This window comes from Caloenas nicobarica, chromosome 2 (genome assembly GCF_036013445.1).
Source record: "Caloenas nicobarica isolate bCalNic1 chromosome 2, bCalNic1.hap1, whole genome shotgun sequence".
Taxonomy (NCBI): domain Eukaryota; kingdom Metazoa; phylum Chordata; class Aves; order Columbiformes; family Columbidae; genus Caloenas; species Caloenas nicobarica.
The window spans coordinates 143,867,745-143,884,766 of NC_088246.1; the positions used below are offsets into that span (position 1 = coordinate 143,867,745).

Genomic DNA, 17,022 nt, shown 5'->3' on the forward strand with positions numbered 1-17,022 from the left:
AGCTGGCAGGTAGGGTTCTGGCCACTTGGTTGTTTTATACATGCCCCTTTAATTGTGTTGAGGCCCAGACTGATCGCTAACATTACATGAAAATAACCATAATTCTTAAAACAATTACAGCTCCAAGAATTAACTTTATTTGATCAGATATAGTTGATTTGCTGTGCAGAACTTATTTAATTGTATTGTAAGTAAGCATCCTGTATCATAGCACTCCATGTTTATCATAAATATACAGCTAAAAGGAATATAAATGTTCAGTGTAGTAAAGACCAGGAATTAATTCAACATATTACTTCTTAATATAGAAGTAATAGTATATATTCTCTGTGAGTTTGCATGTTTATGAAGATAAAAGAGGCAAATTTACTTGCCTCTGCCATCAGACATACATAAGTATCCTTAGGGGCCATTTAAAATAACTTTTCAAAGGTTGTTCATAACAAACTGATGGTGTTGGGAAGAAAATCCATGTATGAACTGCAAGAAGTCTTTTTCACATGTAAGCAAATAGGTATACATAGAATAGTGAGACTGAATCCTAATTTACTCTGTATTAGGATAATATTAATAACTTGCTACTATGTGTATGAGTATGTGATACTTTACTCGGAGTGCAACAAGTCTATGCAATAGGGAATTGTTTATTAATTATTCTGACAGAAAGGCAAACGGAAATCCAGAGTCAGTGTGAGATTTTTGCTTACAGTAGAATATATGTAAGAAATATTTATTTTTAGATGTCCTAAAAAGGGGCAAAGAACTTGTGCTAATCTTCCTGTGGGTTAGTGTGTTATTTGGTAAGTGATCCTGTACTGCGGAAGAACCAAAATATATTGACAATAGTGGTGTATGGGTAAGACAACCGCAGTCTGGGCAGGCCTCTCCAAGTTGTGGCTTTCTGCCAACTTGCTGGCAACATTATAGGAAGGGAAGGGATTTGATTCATTCTAATAAACAGTGGCTGTAGCAGCTCAGCAATATTAATTTAGAAATGGACAGCCATTGTTGGTGGCTGTGTACTGACCTAATCGAACACACGTCTGGGATTCTGCATTATTTGTGCAAAGCAGAAGATGAGCCGTTTCAGATCTGTGCCAGACTCATAACCTGCTTCTGTTTCAAAGGATTTACTGGCAGAGAGTGCAGCATAAACCCGCATGATACAGGGAAACTACAGAAAGCGATCAGTGATGCTGGTGCATGAAAGAGTAGAGGGGATTTTGAAGGAAGGCAAAAGGGAAGGTTCATTGTGTTAGAAGTTGTTCCACAGCTCACCATGTTAGTGTGAGCAGATGCAAGGACAAAGGAGTCATGGCAGATCATTTGCTAGCAAATAAATTACTTTTGTAATGATGTGCTGACCAGATGCATCTGATAGCTTGGGTCACACAACAGAAGAAAGCCTGCAATGCTGCAGGGAACACCGGTATGAGAAATAGCCCTAGCTGCAAGTGAGAAGCCATCAGAGAGGCAGTTCTTGAGTCTCGTATTCAGAGCATGAGATGTGACAGGATAGTTAGTAGGAGATGGTCTTGGTATGTAATGACCTGGGCAATACTGGAGAACTTGCTTATGGTGACCACATCCCTCATCAGGGTGGCACCTGTGGAGTCGTGAAGGCTGAGGGACCTGGGTGACTCCTCTGTCTGCTCCTGATAACTTTCCTCAGCTATTTCAAGATCCCATAGGCCTGTTTATAGCCTGAAACTTAACTTTAGGGCATTCAAAGGCTGGATCCAACTTCTGTGGTACAAACCATGTCTAGTTACAGGCAACTTGATAAACTCTTCTCATGTAACACTATTCTTATTCATTAAGTGGCATCTTAAAATAAACTACATTGTCTTAGGTGGCTGCTTAGTTGTTGATGTGTAAGCTTCCAATGACCTTACATGTTGTGGAAATGTGGATCCTGCCTGTGCACATACATAGGGTTATATTTATGTTTTCTTCACTTTTCTTCTGCTACAGACAACCACCAGTAGAAACAACCAATTTGTTTATGAAATAATACACCACTGTGTATAATTAAGGGTAACAGAATATAGTCTAGACTGCTTAAAACAATTTAAAGTCCTAAAAATAAATTCCTGTGCTGTTTTTGTGGAAGAAGCAAGCTCAAAGAATCATCTGGACATCTTCACTCCAAGTGACCTTCCTAGGAGTTAAGAGTCTTACTTATAGGGTCAGTTCTTTGCATATCATCTTTCAAATGTAAACAGCTCAAACACAGGAAATAAAATAACCATGTTAGAAGACACACACTTTTAGATAAAGGACGTGCAGACATCTGTGTCTTCATATATGACAGGATTTTTGAAATGCAATTTTCCCAAAAAGATATTATGCCACTTAATTTGTTCCATGTCCTTTGGCTGCACAGGAGGATTTCTAAAGCTACACTGAAATAACACACTTTCTGCTGAAATAATTTGCCAACATCAGGTGAGTTTCAAGGATTCAGGATTTAAACAGAAACAAACTTACTTTGCCATGTTTCCACAATTCCAACACAACACATAGACAGGATCTTCCTCTGATGTCTACATACATATAACATACATTTTCTTCCAATATGCAAGAAATGGAGTCACTCAAAATAAAGTGGACATTGGATAAAGAAGAGAGAGAATTTACAATTACCAATAGACATCATTAGGCAAATTCAACTTCTCAATGACTCGATGCAATTTTCTCTTTCAGTATTCCTTCACCCTGTCCCTTATGCTTCCTTAATGTATTTCATCATTTCACCATTACTGTATGACATTGAGTGGAAGACACAATTTTACTGTGTGACAGAAATGATCTTTTACTGAAAAAATAGGAAGGTATAATTTTTGTGTAAGCAATATATGAGTACTGGGTTAAAATGCATTCTTGTTAGCTAAATGGCTAAGATCACATACAAAACAGAAAGCAGATATTTTTGATCTTCCTAATATGTTCATATACATATATATTCATATGAGCATGTCTCTGTGTGTGTACAGTGTAGTGTCTTGAGTGTGTGCTTCTGTTCTGCAGTTCAGGTGTGGGTTTTTGTGAGCCTTTTAGTTGTGTTTTTAATTCTGACACCCAAGTATAAAATATGTTAATGTTTGAACTGAAATCTGTTTTATATGCCTTATGAAAAGAATGAGCTATATAATTTGTGCATAGAAATGGTGTTTGAAAAAGCAGGGTTAGTTTTATTTGGAAACAATGAATACTCTAAACTCAAATTAGACTAAAGGGAGAATTTTTGTACTCTCATTTTATCTGCAAATTATTGAAGGCCGAACTTGTAAATTAAAATAAAGAACATTTTCAAAGTGTCTGTTTATTATTCTGTGCATTTTACATTCCTGTGTTTGTTGCTGATTTATCTTTTTTAAGAGCCAAAACCAAAGACTGCAAAGGTATGATGAATGGTTCCTGCCTCCTCTTCATGGAATCAAATTTTTTTGTATCTGATGTCCTCAGGCTGTGGCTCATGGACTGTGCAGTCACATCAAAGAAGCTAAAATATGTATATTCCCCGTAAGAAATTGCTGTATTTGCCAAAGCAAGCTTATGAGGTTAAAAATGAGAGGAATGGTAGCTCTGTAATTACGAATGGGAGTGTTTGAGGTTGCTGTCAAGGCAAAAGTGGAAGAGACTGGGAATCCGAGACATTTTCTCCAATAAGATGTCATGTTATTGGGGGAGAGAAGAGACCGAGAGTTATAACTCAGAGCTGGCTCTGTAAAGAGCAAATTTAGTACACACTGAGGCAATCCTTCCCTGTTATGCAGCCTCAGGAAGGCCCCTGCTGAAGCACTCGGCCATTTCTGGCCACCTTACTTTAAGAAATTCTGGAAGAAACCAGAAAAAGTACTCGGCAGCCTCGGAGGCACAGTCCCTGGGAGAGCCCGAGGAAGCCTGCCTGCTCCATGCCCAAGAGAGCACTGATGGATGCATTCTTGTGGTCTTCCTTTATGTTAACCGAGGAAGGTATTGAAGGCAAACAAGAAGAAACGGACTTAAGAGGAAGCTTGAAAAATTAAATGCTAGAAAATAAACACCACTGGGGATCAATAAGTATTTGAGAGATTGTCTAGGAAAGTTTGTTAAGATCACAGTAGACAGATACCTGTTGTGTGAGGTAGGGACAACTGATTCTTCATGTCACGTTGTTCTATCAAAACTGCCAGAAAGCCCGGTTCTATTCAGTTTTCTAGAACCTTTTGTTCTCCAAGGAGGTCTTCCCTGAGGTAACCTGTGAACAAAAAAGACTTTTGACATACAGTATTAGTCTTGTACTACTCAGGGCTCATCCAGATATAATGACTGCGGGGAAAAGAGATGACATGCTCATATCAGGCATGACATGCCCATGTAATGAAAGCCCACCTCTCCTTGGGTTGTAATGATAGCTCTTTGTCATTCTTCCTCTCTTGTCACTTCTACCAGTTGCACCCAGGAGGTTCATTAGTGAGGTCACTGTGTAAGAACACAAGATGAGACAGTCCTTGTCCCAAGGGACACAGAGCATTGTTCTCTGAGACAAGACATGGGAAGTGAGGATGACTGACAGAAAACAAACAAACAAAGAAACAAAAAGAGCTGGCTGAGGAGAAGGACGATTCTGTACTTTAGTCAAGTAGGAGTGTTCTGCTGGTGAGGAATGTTTCAAAATCTTGGAAAAAATCCATATGGCTTGGCTATAGATAAAAAGGTATATATTCAAACATGCAAAAAGACAGCATTTACTTCTGAATCACGGGAAACACTTCAGTGCTCAGATAGGAATTACTACAGTACAAGGTATATTTGTCAGAAAGGCATTATAAAAAATGCTACTGTGAAAAAACAAGTAGGACAATGTATAGAGTCAGGCCCAGTTAGGCTTCAGGATATAGCGATATCCTCTTCTTCACCCAAAAAATATTGAGCATTTCTGATATGTTTAATATAGCTATATTCTCTTCTTGCACAAGATATTGATATTTTCTGGTGTGTCTGAGACCCTCTCAGAATGTGGTAAAATAAGCATGCAATGAGTGACTGCTACAAAGGCAGCCAAATATGACAGGAGGATTAAAAAGTATCACAAGAGACAGCAAGAAATGAATCCTGCTTGGGTGCCTCGGCACTATGCACAGCAGGTGCAAAAAGTTCTTTTTTATACATGCCCCCATGACATACCAATATAGGCATGACCTTAGTGAGGGCTGTGTATTTGGGTCCCGATTAAAGGCAATGTGTCTGTGCAGATTAGAATTTTCTGTGACACTAAAAAAAAATAATCCATGAAATAATGACAGATTCTAGCCAGTAGCTGTGCAAAAAATAATAATAATTTAAAAATCCAGTAGTGTGGAAAGACTGGCAGCCAAGTACAATGTTGAAGAAAACAGCACAGTGCTCCTGCCAGAGAAATTGCATGGCCCCTGCTGGCAGCAAAGTTGTTAACTGCCTGTTGAAAAGACCCGTGGTCTCCAGGAGTCCAGCAGCCAAGGATTAGCAGCCGGCAGCCTGGTTCATGTCCAGCAGGAGAAGCAGGGAGGGCAGACAATAGAGAGGGTGCGGTTCTGTTTATTTGGTGCAGGTCCTGTAAATGCATGAGGCAACTAGAATACATAATTAATAAAATATTCTCACTCCTGTCTGAACTGGAAAGCACAGGGCAGAGAAAGTAGCTGCTGCACTGTTCAACCTATGCCATACAAATAAACTCCTGACTTTTAGATAGTGCTTTTTTTTTAAAAAAAAAGCAATTACACTAAATTTTTAAGATATTTTTCCTTAGTGCCAGAAAGGGTTACTCTTGCTGAAATATCATCCCCATCCTAATTGCCTGTGCCTTGGGTGTTGTCTGACAAGCAGCTTGTTCTCTTTGATTCCTGGCCAAGATACTGACACAGCAACTGTTTTGTTTCCTGTGGAAAAGGAAGAATAGTACAAAGGAACAGCTTTCAGATGTGCCAAAAAGCCAGAGGATTTGGGGACAGGAGGAAGCCATAGTCCAGCAGTCAGGCATGTAAGAGTCCATGGGGACCCTGCAAAAAGGATGCTCCAAATTCGGGGGTCAGGCTGTGCCAGGCGAGCAGAGCCCTTGTTACTGCAGGGAATGATGGAGGGGGAGAGCTTGTTGCAAGCAAAGCACCCAGAGCAGTTGGGGTTTAATGGACTCTGCTCCTCTCGTGCCTCTGGGGAACATGTGCTGAGGTGGCATTTCTGAAATTAAAGCTTAGGAGGTGTTACGTGATCTGCAACACTGTGTGCACAGTGCCTCCACAGTACTTTTTCATTCCACAGTGAGGCAAATTTGGCCTCACATTTTGAAGAACTAGATATGCTGTGATGTTTCAAAATTAAACCTTCAGTGTCCTCAGGCCAAGCATCCCTCATTGCACTGGTGCCTTCCCAGGTGCATCCCTTCCGGATTATCCTGGTGAAAGATGTGAAAGAGGTAAAAGACAGAAACAAAATGTGGTGGTCTAGGATGCAGGGGTGCAAGACCTCTTTTCTGTTCCATTATCATCCTGGGGTTTTCAAGTCCTCCTGTCTGATTTCAGATCATAGAATCATAGAATAGTTTGGGTTGGAAGGGACAAGAGGTTCAAAGGTCATCTAGTCCAACCCCCTGCAATGAGCAGGGACATCTGCAACTAGGTCAGGTTGCTCAGAGCCCCGTCCAGCCTGGCCTGGAATGTCTCCAGGGATGGGGCAGCTACCACCTCTCTGGGCAACCTGGGCCAGTGTTTCATCACCCTCATGGTAAAAAATTTCTTCCTTATATCTAGCCTCGATCTCCCCTCTTTTAGTTTAAAACCATTATCCCTTGTCCTATCACAATAGGCCCTGCTAAAAAGTCTGTTCTCACCTTTCTTATAGGCCCCTTTTAAGTACTGAAAGGCTGCAATAAGGTCTCCCAGGAGCCTTCTCTTCTTCAGGCTGAACAGCCCCAACTCTCTCAGCCTGTTCTTACAGCAGAGCTGTTCCAGCCCTCTGATCATTTTTGTGGCCTCCTCTGGCCCCTCTCCAGCAGGTCCATGTCTTTGCTGTGCTGAGGGCTCCAGAGCTGGACACAGGACTCCAGGTGGGGTCTCACCAGAGCGGAGCAGAGGGGCAGAATCACCTCCCTTGACCTGCTGGCCACGCTCCTTTTGATGCAGCCCAAGATATGATTTGCCTCTGGGCTGCAAATACACATTGCCAGCCCATGTCCAATTTCTCCTCCACCAGTACCCCCAAGTCCTTCTCATCAGGGCTGCTCTCCATCCCTTCATCCCCCAGCCTGTATTGATACCAGGGGTTGCCCCAAGCCAGGTGCAGGACCTTGCACTTGGCCTTGTTGAACCTCATGAGGCTCACATGGGCCCACTTCTCAAGCTTGTCCAGGTCCCTCGGGATGGGATCCCATCCCTCAGGTGTGTCAGCTGCACCACTCAGCTTGGTGTCTTCTGCAGACTTGCTGAGGGTGCACTCGATGCCACTATCTGTGTTATTGATGAAGATATTAAACAGTACTGGTCCTAGTACGGACACCTGACAGCCTATGAGTATTATCCAGAGTTAAAAGCAATTCTCCTGCCTGGAAGTAAACTGACTGCAAAGCTGGGTCATTAATGTAGGGCAAAAAGTGAGCCGATTCAGCAGAAAAGACATTTGTTAACATAAGCCTCTTTTACAAGATAAAATCTAAGTTTATTTGCAAGAGCTCCTGGCACAGAAAAAATTGGAAAACACTAAAACGCAGGAAATACTCTAATCTTAGTGGTAGAATTAGGACATTCATAAGCAAGAAGGAAGAAGGGAGAATGTGTTTTCTTTTCTTTTGGGACAACTGAACACCATCTGAGTCCTGAGTGAAAGAAGTGGGATGCCTCTGCAAATCTGTCCATACCAAGCTTGCTAGGCTGTTTGAAACAAGCAGTTTTAGATTCCTGTGGGTGGCTGCTGATGAAAAAATAGGACTGAGGGAGAAAGAAAGAGAGTGGTGTCACAGGTCAGGACTCAGCTATGCTGTCAGTTGTATTAATTAGCTTTGCTTGCACACTCTTGCATTATAATCAGTATTATTCGGCTTTAGTTTCCATTAACCTTTGCCAAACACCCACATTTTTGGGTACAACGAGGTATGTCTGCGGCATTAACTGCATGGATAGGATGAAAAATTTGCTCACAGTCAAAAAGCAGCTTAAGAAAAGGCACCATAACTAATCAGCAGCCTACTCTTTATCAGCTGTGAGGAGCTGTCAGATGCAAAAGGCATGAAAATATTTATGGTCATTTTTATCTGCTCTTGCCAGGAAATAAAAGTATTGCACTTGTTCATGCAAGGCAGACAGAACTTTCCATGTCACACTTAGTAAGTGGCTTAATGTTCAGTTTTCTTGACTCAAGGGCTGAAGGTCTGATTCGATCCTAAAACACCAGGTGCTGAGTCTTGCCTATGTCGCTAAACCAGCCCTTCTGCAGCGCTGGGGGCATCCACCTTACCCTGAATTTAGTTCCTCATCCTCAGTGGTTTTTTCCACTTCATTCAGACTATTAATATGACACAATTTTTGAAGCATGTTATTAGACACATTATTATATTATAGAGAGCATAATTTTACCAATTCAGACATAGACCTGGGGAAGCTAAAGCTCATAACCAACACTGCCAAGCACAGGAGCAAAGTTACTACTCATTGTTCCACAGTCCAGCTAAAACCCCACACAAGCAGTATCATCACCTCTGAGAATCACTGGGATGTATGGAGTTCAGTACTAATGGACAGGCACAGCGCTCTATTGAAATAATATTCATTATTCATGTTTCCCATTCAAAACCATCTTTCAGATGAACTAACACATTTAACATCATTGCTGAGGCAAGTGTTTGACACCCACTCCTGGAATGCAATACTTTACTGCTCTAGCTGGGATTTCACACCCAGCAAATAACGATTTTCTATCCCTTGACTGTGGTTGATATCATGACAATCTTTTGACAATTTGGAAGAATAATTAATTAAATACAACAGTTTAACTTCCAGAATATATACTGGGCCACATCTCCCAGCAGGCATGCAGATGAAATTGCAGTCTTCACTGCTTATCTGTCTGCCTGCTGTTTTCTTACAATGCATTAATGACTTCCATCCATGGTAAGAAAGCAGTTTCTTAAGCCTGCACTATACAGGTATTTTTCAGTTCCCTCTAAGAAGTGCTCACTGGCATTTCATATTATGAATGCATCTTTATCACAAGGTGAATCTATGCTGCCAAATCACTCAGCTCCAATACCAGTCCCGGACCATCTGCACTACACATATGCACATGTGCGTGTTCAGTCCCAGTGAACAAAGGCACAAAACAACCAGTTCCCTCTGCAATAAACCCAGGCTGGCCCAGGAGCTGCTCCTTGCAGGCGGCAGGGGTTACGCTGTGTCCCCCTTCCTCTGCCCTACAGAGACCTCCAACACCCACAGGCATCCCAACCTGGCACATCCACGGGCGCCCTTGCGTTATGCCCCAGGGCTCATCTCACAGAGCATTGGCAGCCTGTCATAAACACCCCCTGTGAGCTGCAGAGCAATTCTATCATTGCTCTGGGAAAGCTGTTTTTGCACACCATAAAAGCCAGTTCCTATCAGCTCCTCCTTTCCAGCTTCCTGGGGAACATCACCTGGGCAGCCCAACAGCCGTCCAAGCCCTTAGCTTGTATGTCTCCATCCTCCTTCGCCAGGCAGAACAACCTTACACATATTCCTTGTTTCTTCCCCAGCTCAGCCCTCCTGGAATCTTGCATTTTTTCACACCACTCTTTCCACTTCCATCCATCACACATTCCTGTCCACCTCGTACACATGCTCAGCACATGGGTGCTCTACGCTCAGCTACACAGGCACCATGCTCCAGTGACAGGTACTGCCCCACCCTATCAGAAATCACAGTCTGGGTAAAATCAGTTGTCATAATACCTTGTGTCATTACTGCAGACTTGTGTCTACAAAGGGCTGTTCACAAAAACGTCACAGGGCTCTTGGAAGGGCTCTTTGCGTTAGTGGCCATACTGAATTTTAACTGCCAGCTAGCCTGCTCTAGAAGGGACTAACCTTGACATTTTGAAGGTAAGCTACAATAGGGCTGACGCCTTCGGAAGTATATCTGCCAGCCGCCCATAGCTGACTTTGGACCCAGGCAGAATTTGGACTAAAGAGAGTTCATATCATACTTCCCACATGAAAAGCAAAGTTTTTCATTTAGCTCCACTCTTATAAATGTGTAACATTTGTGTTACATTTAATTATAGACCTAGGAAAATCAATAAAGTAATCCTCCTAGAACCGTCCTTATATAACCCCTTTTTGATCAAAGTGACTAGTACAATTCATGTCATTTGATTTAGGAACACAGTTTGATGACAGATCCAGATATCTCTGATGTATCCTGTTTATTTATAGAGAGCATACAAAGTCAGGCTGCCCTGGCCATGGCAGGATGCAAGCCATGGGAGATAATTTCTCTTATGTTCCAAGCACTTCTGTGACCAACACTTGCTGAAAAGTTTTGCCCCAGCTCTTTCTCCCTGTCGTGTTAGCACTGCTTCTCTGACTCAACACCCTTTGAGTTAAGCATGACTTGTGACAGAAGCAAGTGATCTATACTCACAGTCTCTATGTCCTCCTTGGAACATCCTGCAGTGATTCAGAATTTGCATTTTTCATACATGAGAGAACCTTCCACTGGTGGTTTAAGCACACAAATTACATTGCAAAGCAATGAGAAGTTCCTCCGGCAATGGTCAGACACCCTGTCTCAGGTGGAAGGTTGGTCTTTCAGAACCAAGGAGCAGTAATTTCTCAAATGCATTGGATTGCTTGTGGTTATCCGTTTAGATTAATGGAGAAGTCTTTCCTACTGTCTCAAGTACATTGTGTTCTGGAAATCCACTGTCACAGGTATTAATCACTGAGGGCTTTTATTCTGGATGCTTTTGAAGAAGATGGAAGGCTGATCTCCAAGAGGAGATACTGCTGGCTCTTATTCACCACGTTTATCATCACCTTACGGACCTCTCCGGTGGTAAATTAATGATATTTTCTTATCAGCTTAGGCTATCCTGATTTCTATCTGCTCAGTTCTTTGAACTGTTTTTCTTCAAATTCAAATGGTGTTTATTCCACATACTTGAACAGTCAGTGCTACTGAATTTTTAGATATATTTCTGTCCTCTCAAAAACCTCTTGGAGATTTGCTTGAGCAAACCCAGGTGACCACTTTCTTGACATGAGTAGTACAATAAATAAATATATCTTGACACTGCCCTCAGACTGCCTGTCAGTCTCCCAGAAAAGTAATAGCATCTTCCACCTCTGCTGGGTATTTGGGATATCTTTCAGGTCAAAAGAAAGAATTATTTCCTTCTTCACATGACAGACAGGTTCAAGCTTTGCTTAGCCACACCAGTACAATTTAGTATAAATCGTTTCTACGCTATGGTTTTCTTCCTATATCTAAAATAGTAGGTCAAAACTCAGTGGGGATAGGCCTACGTGACATCTTTCTTCCTCCATTTACTGACTACTTTGGTTGCACATACCAAACGTAAATTTCGATTCAAGGGATACTGATTTTCATTTATATTAAGACCATTGCATAACACACTGTCTACTAGCATAAAGGCTTTATGTATGAGTGTATGTTGCACATTCTCCTTTATATTGCCAATGTGGTATAAGGTGACTTAACTGTGGGCAAAAATCAGTGGGTTTGTATTTTTTCCAAGGTTTCTGTTTATATAATTTTATACAATAGAAAAATCAATTACATTTGTGCATGGTCACAAGTGAAAATAGCCTTTCCTTATTCATTCACGATGTATCATTTTGCTGCTGTTCTCTCACAACAGCCTATAATCTAGAGTAAACCATGTTGCTTTGCTATGAATTAGTATGAAAGTAGAAAGCTCCAGTAATGCAGGTTTGATTTTCTTCTGTTTCATTGCTTTCAAATTCAGAAACAGGTTAAAACCAGCACTTGAACTGACGCAGCTAGAGTTCCTGAATATAAAGCAGCTTTAGATTCTTCCAAATTGGTAGAAATTTGAGAATTCTTTCCTGGCATCTGACAGTTCCACTCACACAATTCACATAGAGCTCAAACAAAAGCTTAGATAAATTATTCTGTTTACTTCCAGGAGTGTAGAAACCTTGGGTTTGCTGGTGGCTGAAGAAAAGACACAATGCAATTGGCAGAGATGCAGAAACATGTATATCTTGCCAAAACAGGAATTACAGAATTATGGAAATGTCAGTCCATTGGATTAAATCCCGATGCTAGTTAAAACAGTGTAAATCAATGAATACATTAACATTTTTTATATTATAAAATTATACGATAACATAATTTGTTCTTTGTCTTCTATTAAAAATGTTGGTATCTGGGGTTTTTTATAGATTACTCCACAACACTTGCTTAAACACCTTCACCTGAGTTTTGCAAAGGACGTTGAATGAATTTGGTACAAAATATAATGAGGCATGTGATAGTATAATGCAAGTGCAAAGAGGAGAATAGAAACAAACCACTATCTTTGTCTGTTATTACTAATTTGAATTTATTTTCGGTCCTTTCATGCAGGAGCAAATAACCATTCTTGAGCAGTGAAGAATGAAGTTCTTAGATACTTATTTTCAGTTCTTACTCTATGCTAGCCATTATTACATTTGATGCACAGAGACAGTAAAATTGGATTTATGAATTCAAGGGTCAGCCTGAAAAATCCTAGCTGCATTACCCCAATTGCATTTCCAGAAGAAATTGAGTTGGATGAGTTAAACTGATTTTGGTCTTGCCTATCCATTTTGCTGTACTGACATTTTGAAAAGGTCCCAGGAGCTCTGTTACAATACTTCTGGTACGGAACTTCCATTCTTCTTCTGACCTCTGTAAACAGGGCTGGTTGTCCCTGTTCCCCTCTTTAGAGACTTGGACTGCTCAGCTGGCCTAGTCCCTTAAGTGCTGTCAGTACCTTTAGGTCTGTATCAGCTACCAGCCATGATCAGCCTCTCCATCTAGATGCTCAGTAGACCTAACGCCTCTACTACTACGCTGGGGTTGTTTTGCTTATCTTCACTCTTCACCAGGAAAGTCATCAGTCCTACAGCATGGTACCACTGCAAAGCTGGGCCAGACATAGAACCCCATCCCAAACTTATCCCTAATATAACCCATAAAAACAATGTTCCAGGAGAATGTGTACTTCTAGCATATTGTGATCTCAGTTGAACCGCTCAGATGGTCCTTAAACTGCCTGAAAGTTTGAGTATAGGATCATCAGGGCATGGGGTGACCACTGGTGGCACAGGGTGACTCACCGTCGTCATTTGTGACCAGGTGGCCCAGCACAGGTATAAATGCAACTTATAGCAGGGCAGAACTAAAATTAAGGCCCTGAGGCAGTTAAGCACAATAACAAACACTTAGCCACTGCCAAGTTATTGTCCTTTGCTACTGTGAGGATCTGAACTGTGTTCTGTTGTGGTACATGGACATCATACTAACATACACGAGTGCCTCCATGGACGAAGACATGGGTATCCCTATCATGCAAGGGCAGTTTGGGTCCTTTGAGGATAAGAACAACCATGACGATTAGGTTGCTGTTGGCAAGGAAGGCCAGAGAAGTCTCCCATGAACCCTAAGTGTCTCTTTGCCTCCCAGAAGCTCTCTAAGATCCAGGAGATGATGGTATGAGTGCCTTCCACCTTCCCTTTGTAAGAGGGAATGCTTTATGGATACTTCCCAGCCGTATTCCCAGTTTGGAAACCAAGACCACAGGCCTTCATGAACCTGTGCTCTGAGAAGAGCAGGTTAGGATTCCTGCATCGCAGACACACACAAATCCCTCTTCACGTCTCAGGGCTCTCTTATTGCTAATATGCCACATTTTTCTTTGCTTTGCGATTCTGGATGCTTCGTTAAGATCCTTAGCAATTACCCAGAGCTGAACTCTGTATGTTCCACCTCCATCCAGCAAGAAAATTCTTGCCCAGCCTCCTGTCTGCCCTGCTCAGAGAGCAAAGAGCCTCCTGGCCTTTCTGCCTTGCTTCTCATCCCATCACCTTGGAGAAGCCTGGGCCTCTGCCCCTTCCCCCTTGCCTCCTGGCTTTCCTTCTCTGTTTGAAGCTTTACCTTTTGGGATTTTGCCTCCTCTTTCCCCTTCAAGTTGAACACATCCAATTACATGGCAATAAGTCTGACAAAGAAAATGGGAGCATAAACATGGAACCAGTAGACTGTTACAAAAATCACGTAAAATACATAATGGAGTAGTGGTTAGCCCCTTCTCTGGCTCCCCTTCTCTCAAATTGTCAGTCATAGCTGATGGTATCTGTGAATTACCAAAACTCTGCTATGCCAGGTGCGAAGATAAATTCGAATTCTAACTAGATATAGCAAAAAAAAAGTACTTTTGTGCTTACAATCAATTTCTTGCAAATGAAGCAATTTTTTTTCCATTTATGAACTACTGAGATTATTGCTGACACATCTTAGAGCCTTTTCTTTCTCATTTGTTATTGGCTTTGTCTATTTTTTTTTTTGGTCTAACAATATTTCACATTTCATTTTTCAGCCATAATTTGTATTTGGGATGCTTTCACAATCACACAGTTAGCTCCACAATCTTTCTGACTACAAAGTCTTGGATGGAAAGGCTTCATTTCCAGACATTGACTGGTGATATAATAGTTGATCCTAAACAGTAAGGATGAAGCGACACGGAAGGAGACTGAGAAAATGAGGTTTATATAATTTGTAAGTGTTAACAGTGGTCAGCACTACCTCCTAGGATGTGGTATAACTGGTTCCATAAGTGTATTTGCAAATCCTATTTTAAAACTAATGCTGACACAAGTCCTGGAGTGCAGCAGAATTTATTAACCTGAGAAATGAATGGTCATGTGGTTACAGTCACCCTGAGATCTAAAGTGTGACTCATTTTTGTATTCTGCATTGATCTTGGGCAGAACTGTACATCTCAGCTGAAAACATATTTAGTATTCTGCATGCTGTTTCCATTTTGTAATAGCTTGGGAGCAACTGTCAAGAAGCTTAAGAAAAGCAGGTCCATTCATTATTTCTGAGTACTAAAACTATAAAATTCAAATAATTTTATGTTATCAAAACCAGATCAAAACAATGACAAAAAATTTTACAGAAAACAACCTGCAGTTCTATTTGTAAAAATGATGGATACAGTGATCATGATACTTTCTACTTAATTTTGATAGATTAACAACAACTTTAATTGATATAATTTCAAATAAATGCTATTAAAGACAAATACGAGATTGTGAAACCATGAAAACCATTTTAAAAATTTCCCATCTGTACTTCTTCCTTCACAGTTTAGCAAATAGTGAATTTGCCAATCCAGAAATCCCACTGGGAGATGTCAGGAAGAGGTATTTACAGACAGATCTGGTTTTTTGTATAAGGTACTCTGTTACATACTTCCCCAGAGCCTGGGAAATCCCTGCAGCACAGGATTGTTATGATGGGAAGACAGTATGCATTAGCTGGGTATGGGATGCATGTAATTACCAATACCCTGGAACAGTGCTGTGGATGCTCATTAGTCTGCCTTTAACATGATGATTAGTACCTTTTAAATCACTTTGTAGTAGTTAGCACCTGAGCTCCCAAAATTATTGTTTTGTTGTAACCCTGCCATTCTCATGTTTCAATAAATATCTTTAACTACCAACTTAAAAAGCAGCATTTGAAATGTGTGTGAAGTCAATCCCGTTTTGCTAATCGCACATCGTATTGATAGGGACAGTTCAGCTGAAGTTAATGCATCAGTGTTTTGCAGGGAGTGAAGCACACAGCTACAACGTACACCATTAAGGCAGGACTTTCTGATTTGCCATCAGCGTCACCTGTACCTTGCCTGTCCACCCTAACACAGTGCTGGCTTTGTATCCCTCTTTTCCATTGGGCATGACTCATGTCCTGTAGCACAGATTTCCTTTCCCCCAGCCTTTGCGACATTGTCCAAAGCCAGTAGTGCCCCAGCTGCAGAAACTACGAGATAAGAGGGGCTCGGTCACGAAAAACACCCACCATCCCTGCTGTTACTGTCACCCAGGCAGACAGGCTGCAGATTTACCAGCAGTGAAGGCAGCTGCTAAAAGCCCAGAAGGAATGAAATATCCTTGATCATTCTTGATTTATTCTTTACAAGCTTATTTCCTGTTTAGTTTACATTGTGCTTAATATCCGAGGCCAGAGGAGGTAACCTGTTGGGAAAGGATACTATTAGTATAATCACTGTTTTATTAAAGAAATGCTGTGAAGGCACAGTGTTGTCATTTAGAGACAAATGAAAGATGAGAACGTCCTAGCATAAAGGAAATCAGCATCTTCTTACGTGTGGGTGTCACAACCCACACAGCCATAATACTTGGAAGGACTAAAGTCTAAATAGGTCATACTTTGTTCGGGGAGGGAGATGACATGGGTTCCAGGTACCCAGCAATGCGGTTAGCACAGAGCTTTGCAAAAAACTCCTGGATTTCTCAATATGCTTCCTTCTCCAGTTTTCATTGCTGTTGGGCATTTGAGGGGGGTTACAGTTCAAAGGCTTTATGGAAAAAAATGTATTGTAAAGAAAGGTTTGAGATAAAACAGCTGCATGAGATTGGAGAAGTGCTTAGAAGTCATTAACTCATCAAAGACTGCATTTTCTAAATAACTAGGAAATTACTGTAACACATCTATGCGTTCTTACTAAGCCTTCCTCATGAGTTTATGCGTTCAATTAAATGGCAGAGTTTTGACTTAGGAAACACATTCTGTTTACGAACTGGAATGTTTTCCCTATTACTATAAACTAATAAGAATAAAGTATATCAATAATGCTGTTTTATCCAGCTTTTTTCATTTCCAAAATGCATTTGAGAAAAATACAAGAATTATACTTTTCAATTTTAAGTCTCACAACAGGATTTATTGGTGCCATCTACTGGCTATTTAGTCCTTTTAAATTTCACC

At 41.1% G+C, this 17,022-nt stretch overlaps 1 protein-coding gene across 1 annotated transcript in view; it reads right to left on the minus strand.

Annotated features, from left to right (window-relative positions):
- Nucleotides 1–17,022, minus strand: part of KLF10 (KLF transcription factor 10) — a 194,012-nt gene that overhangs the window by 151,594 nt on the left and 25,396 nt on the right. The window lies entirely within an intron of this gene.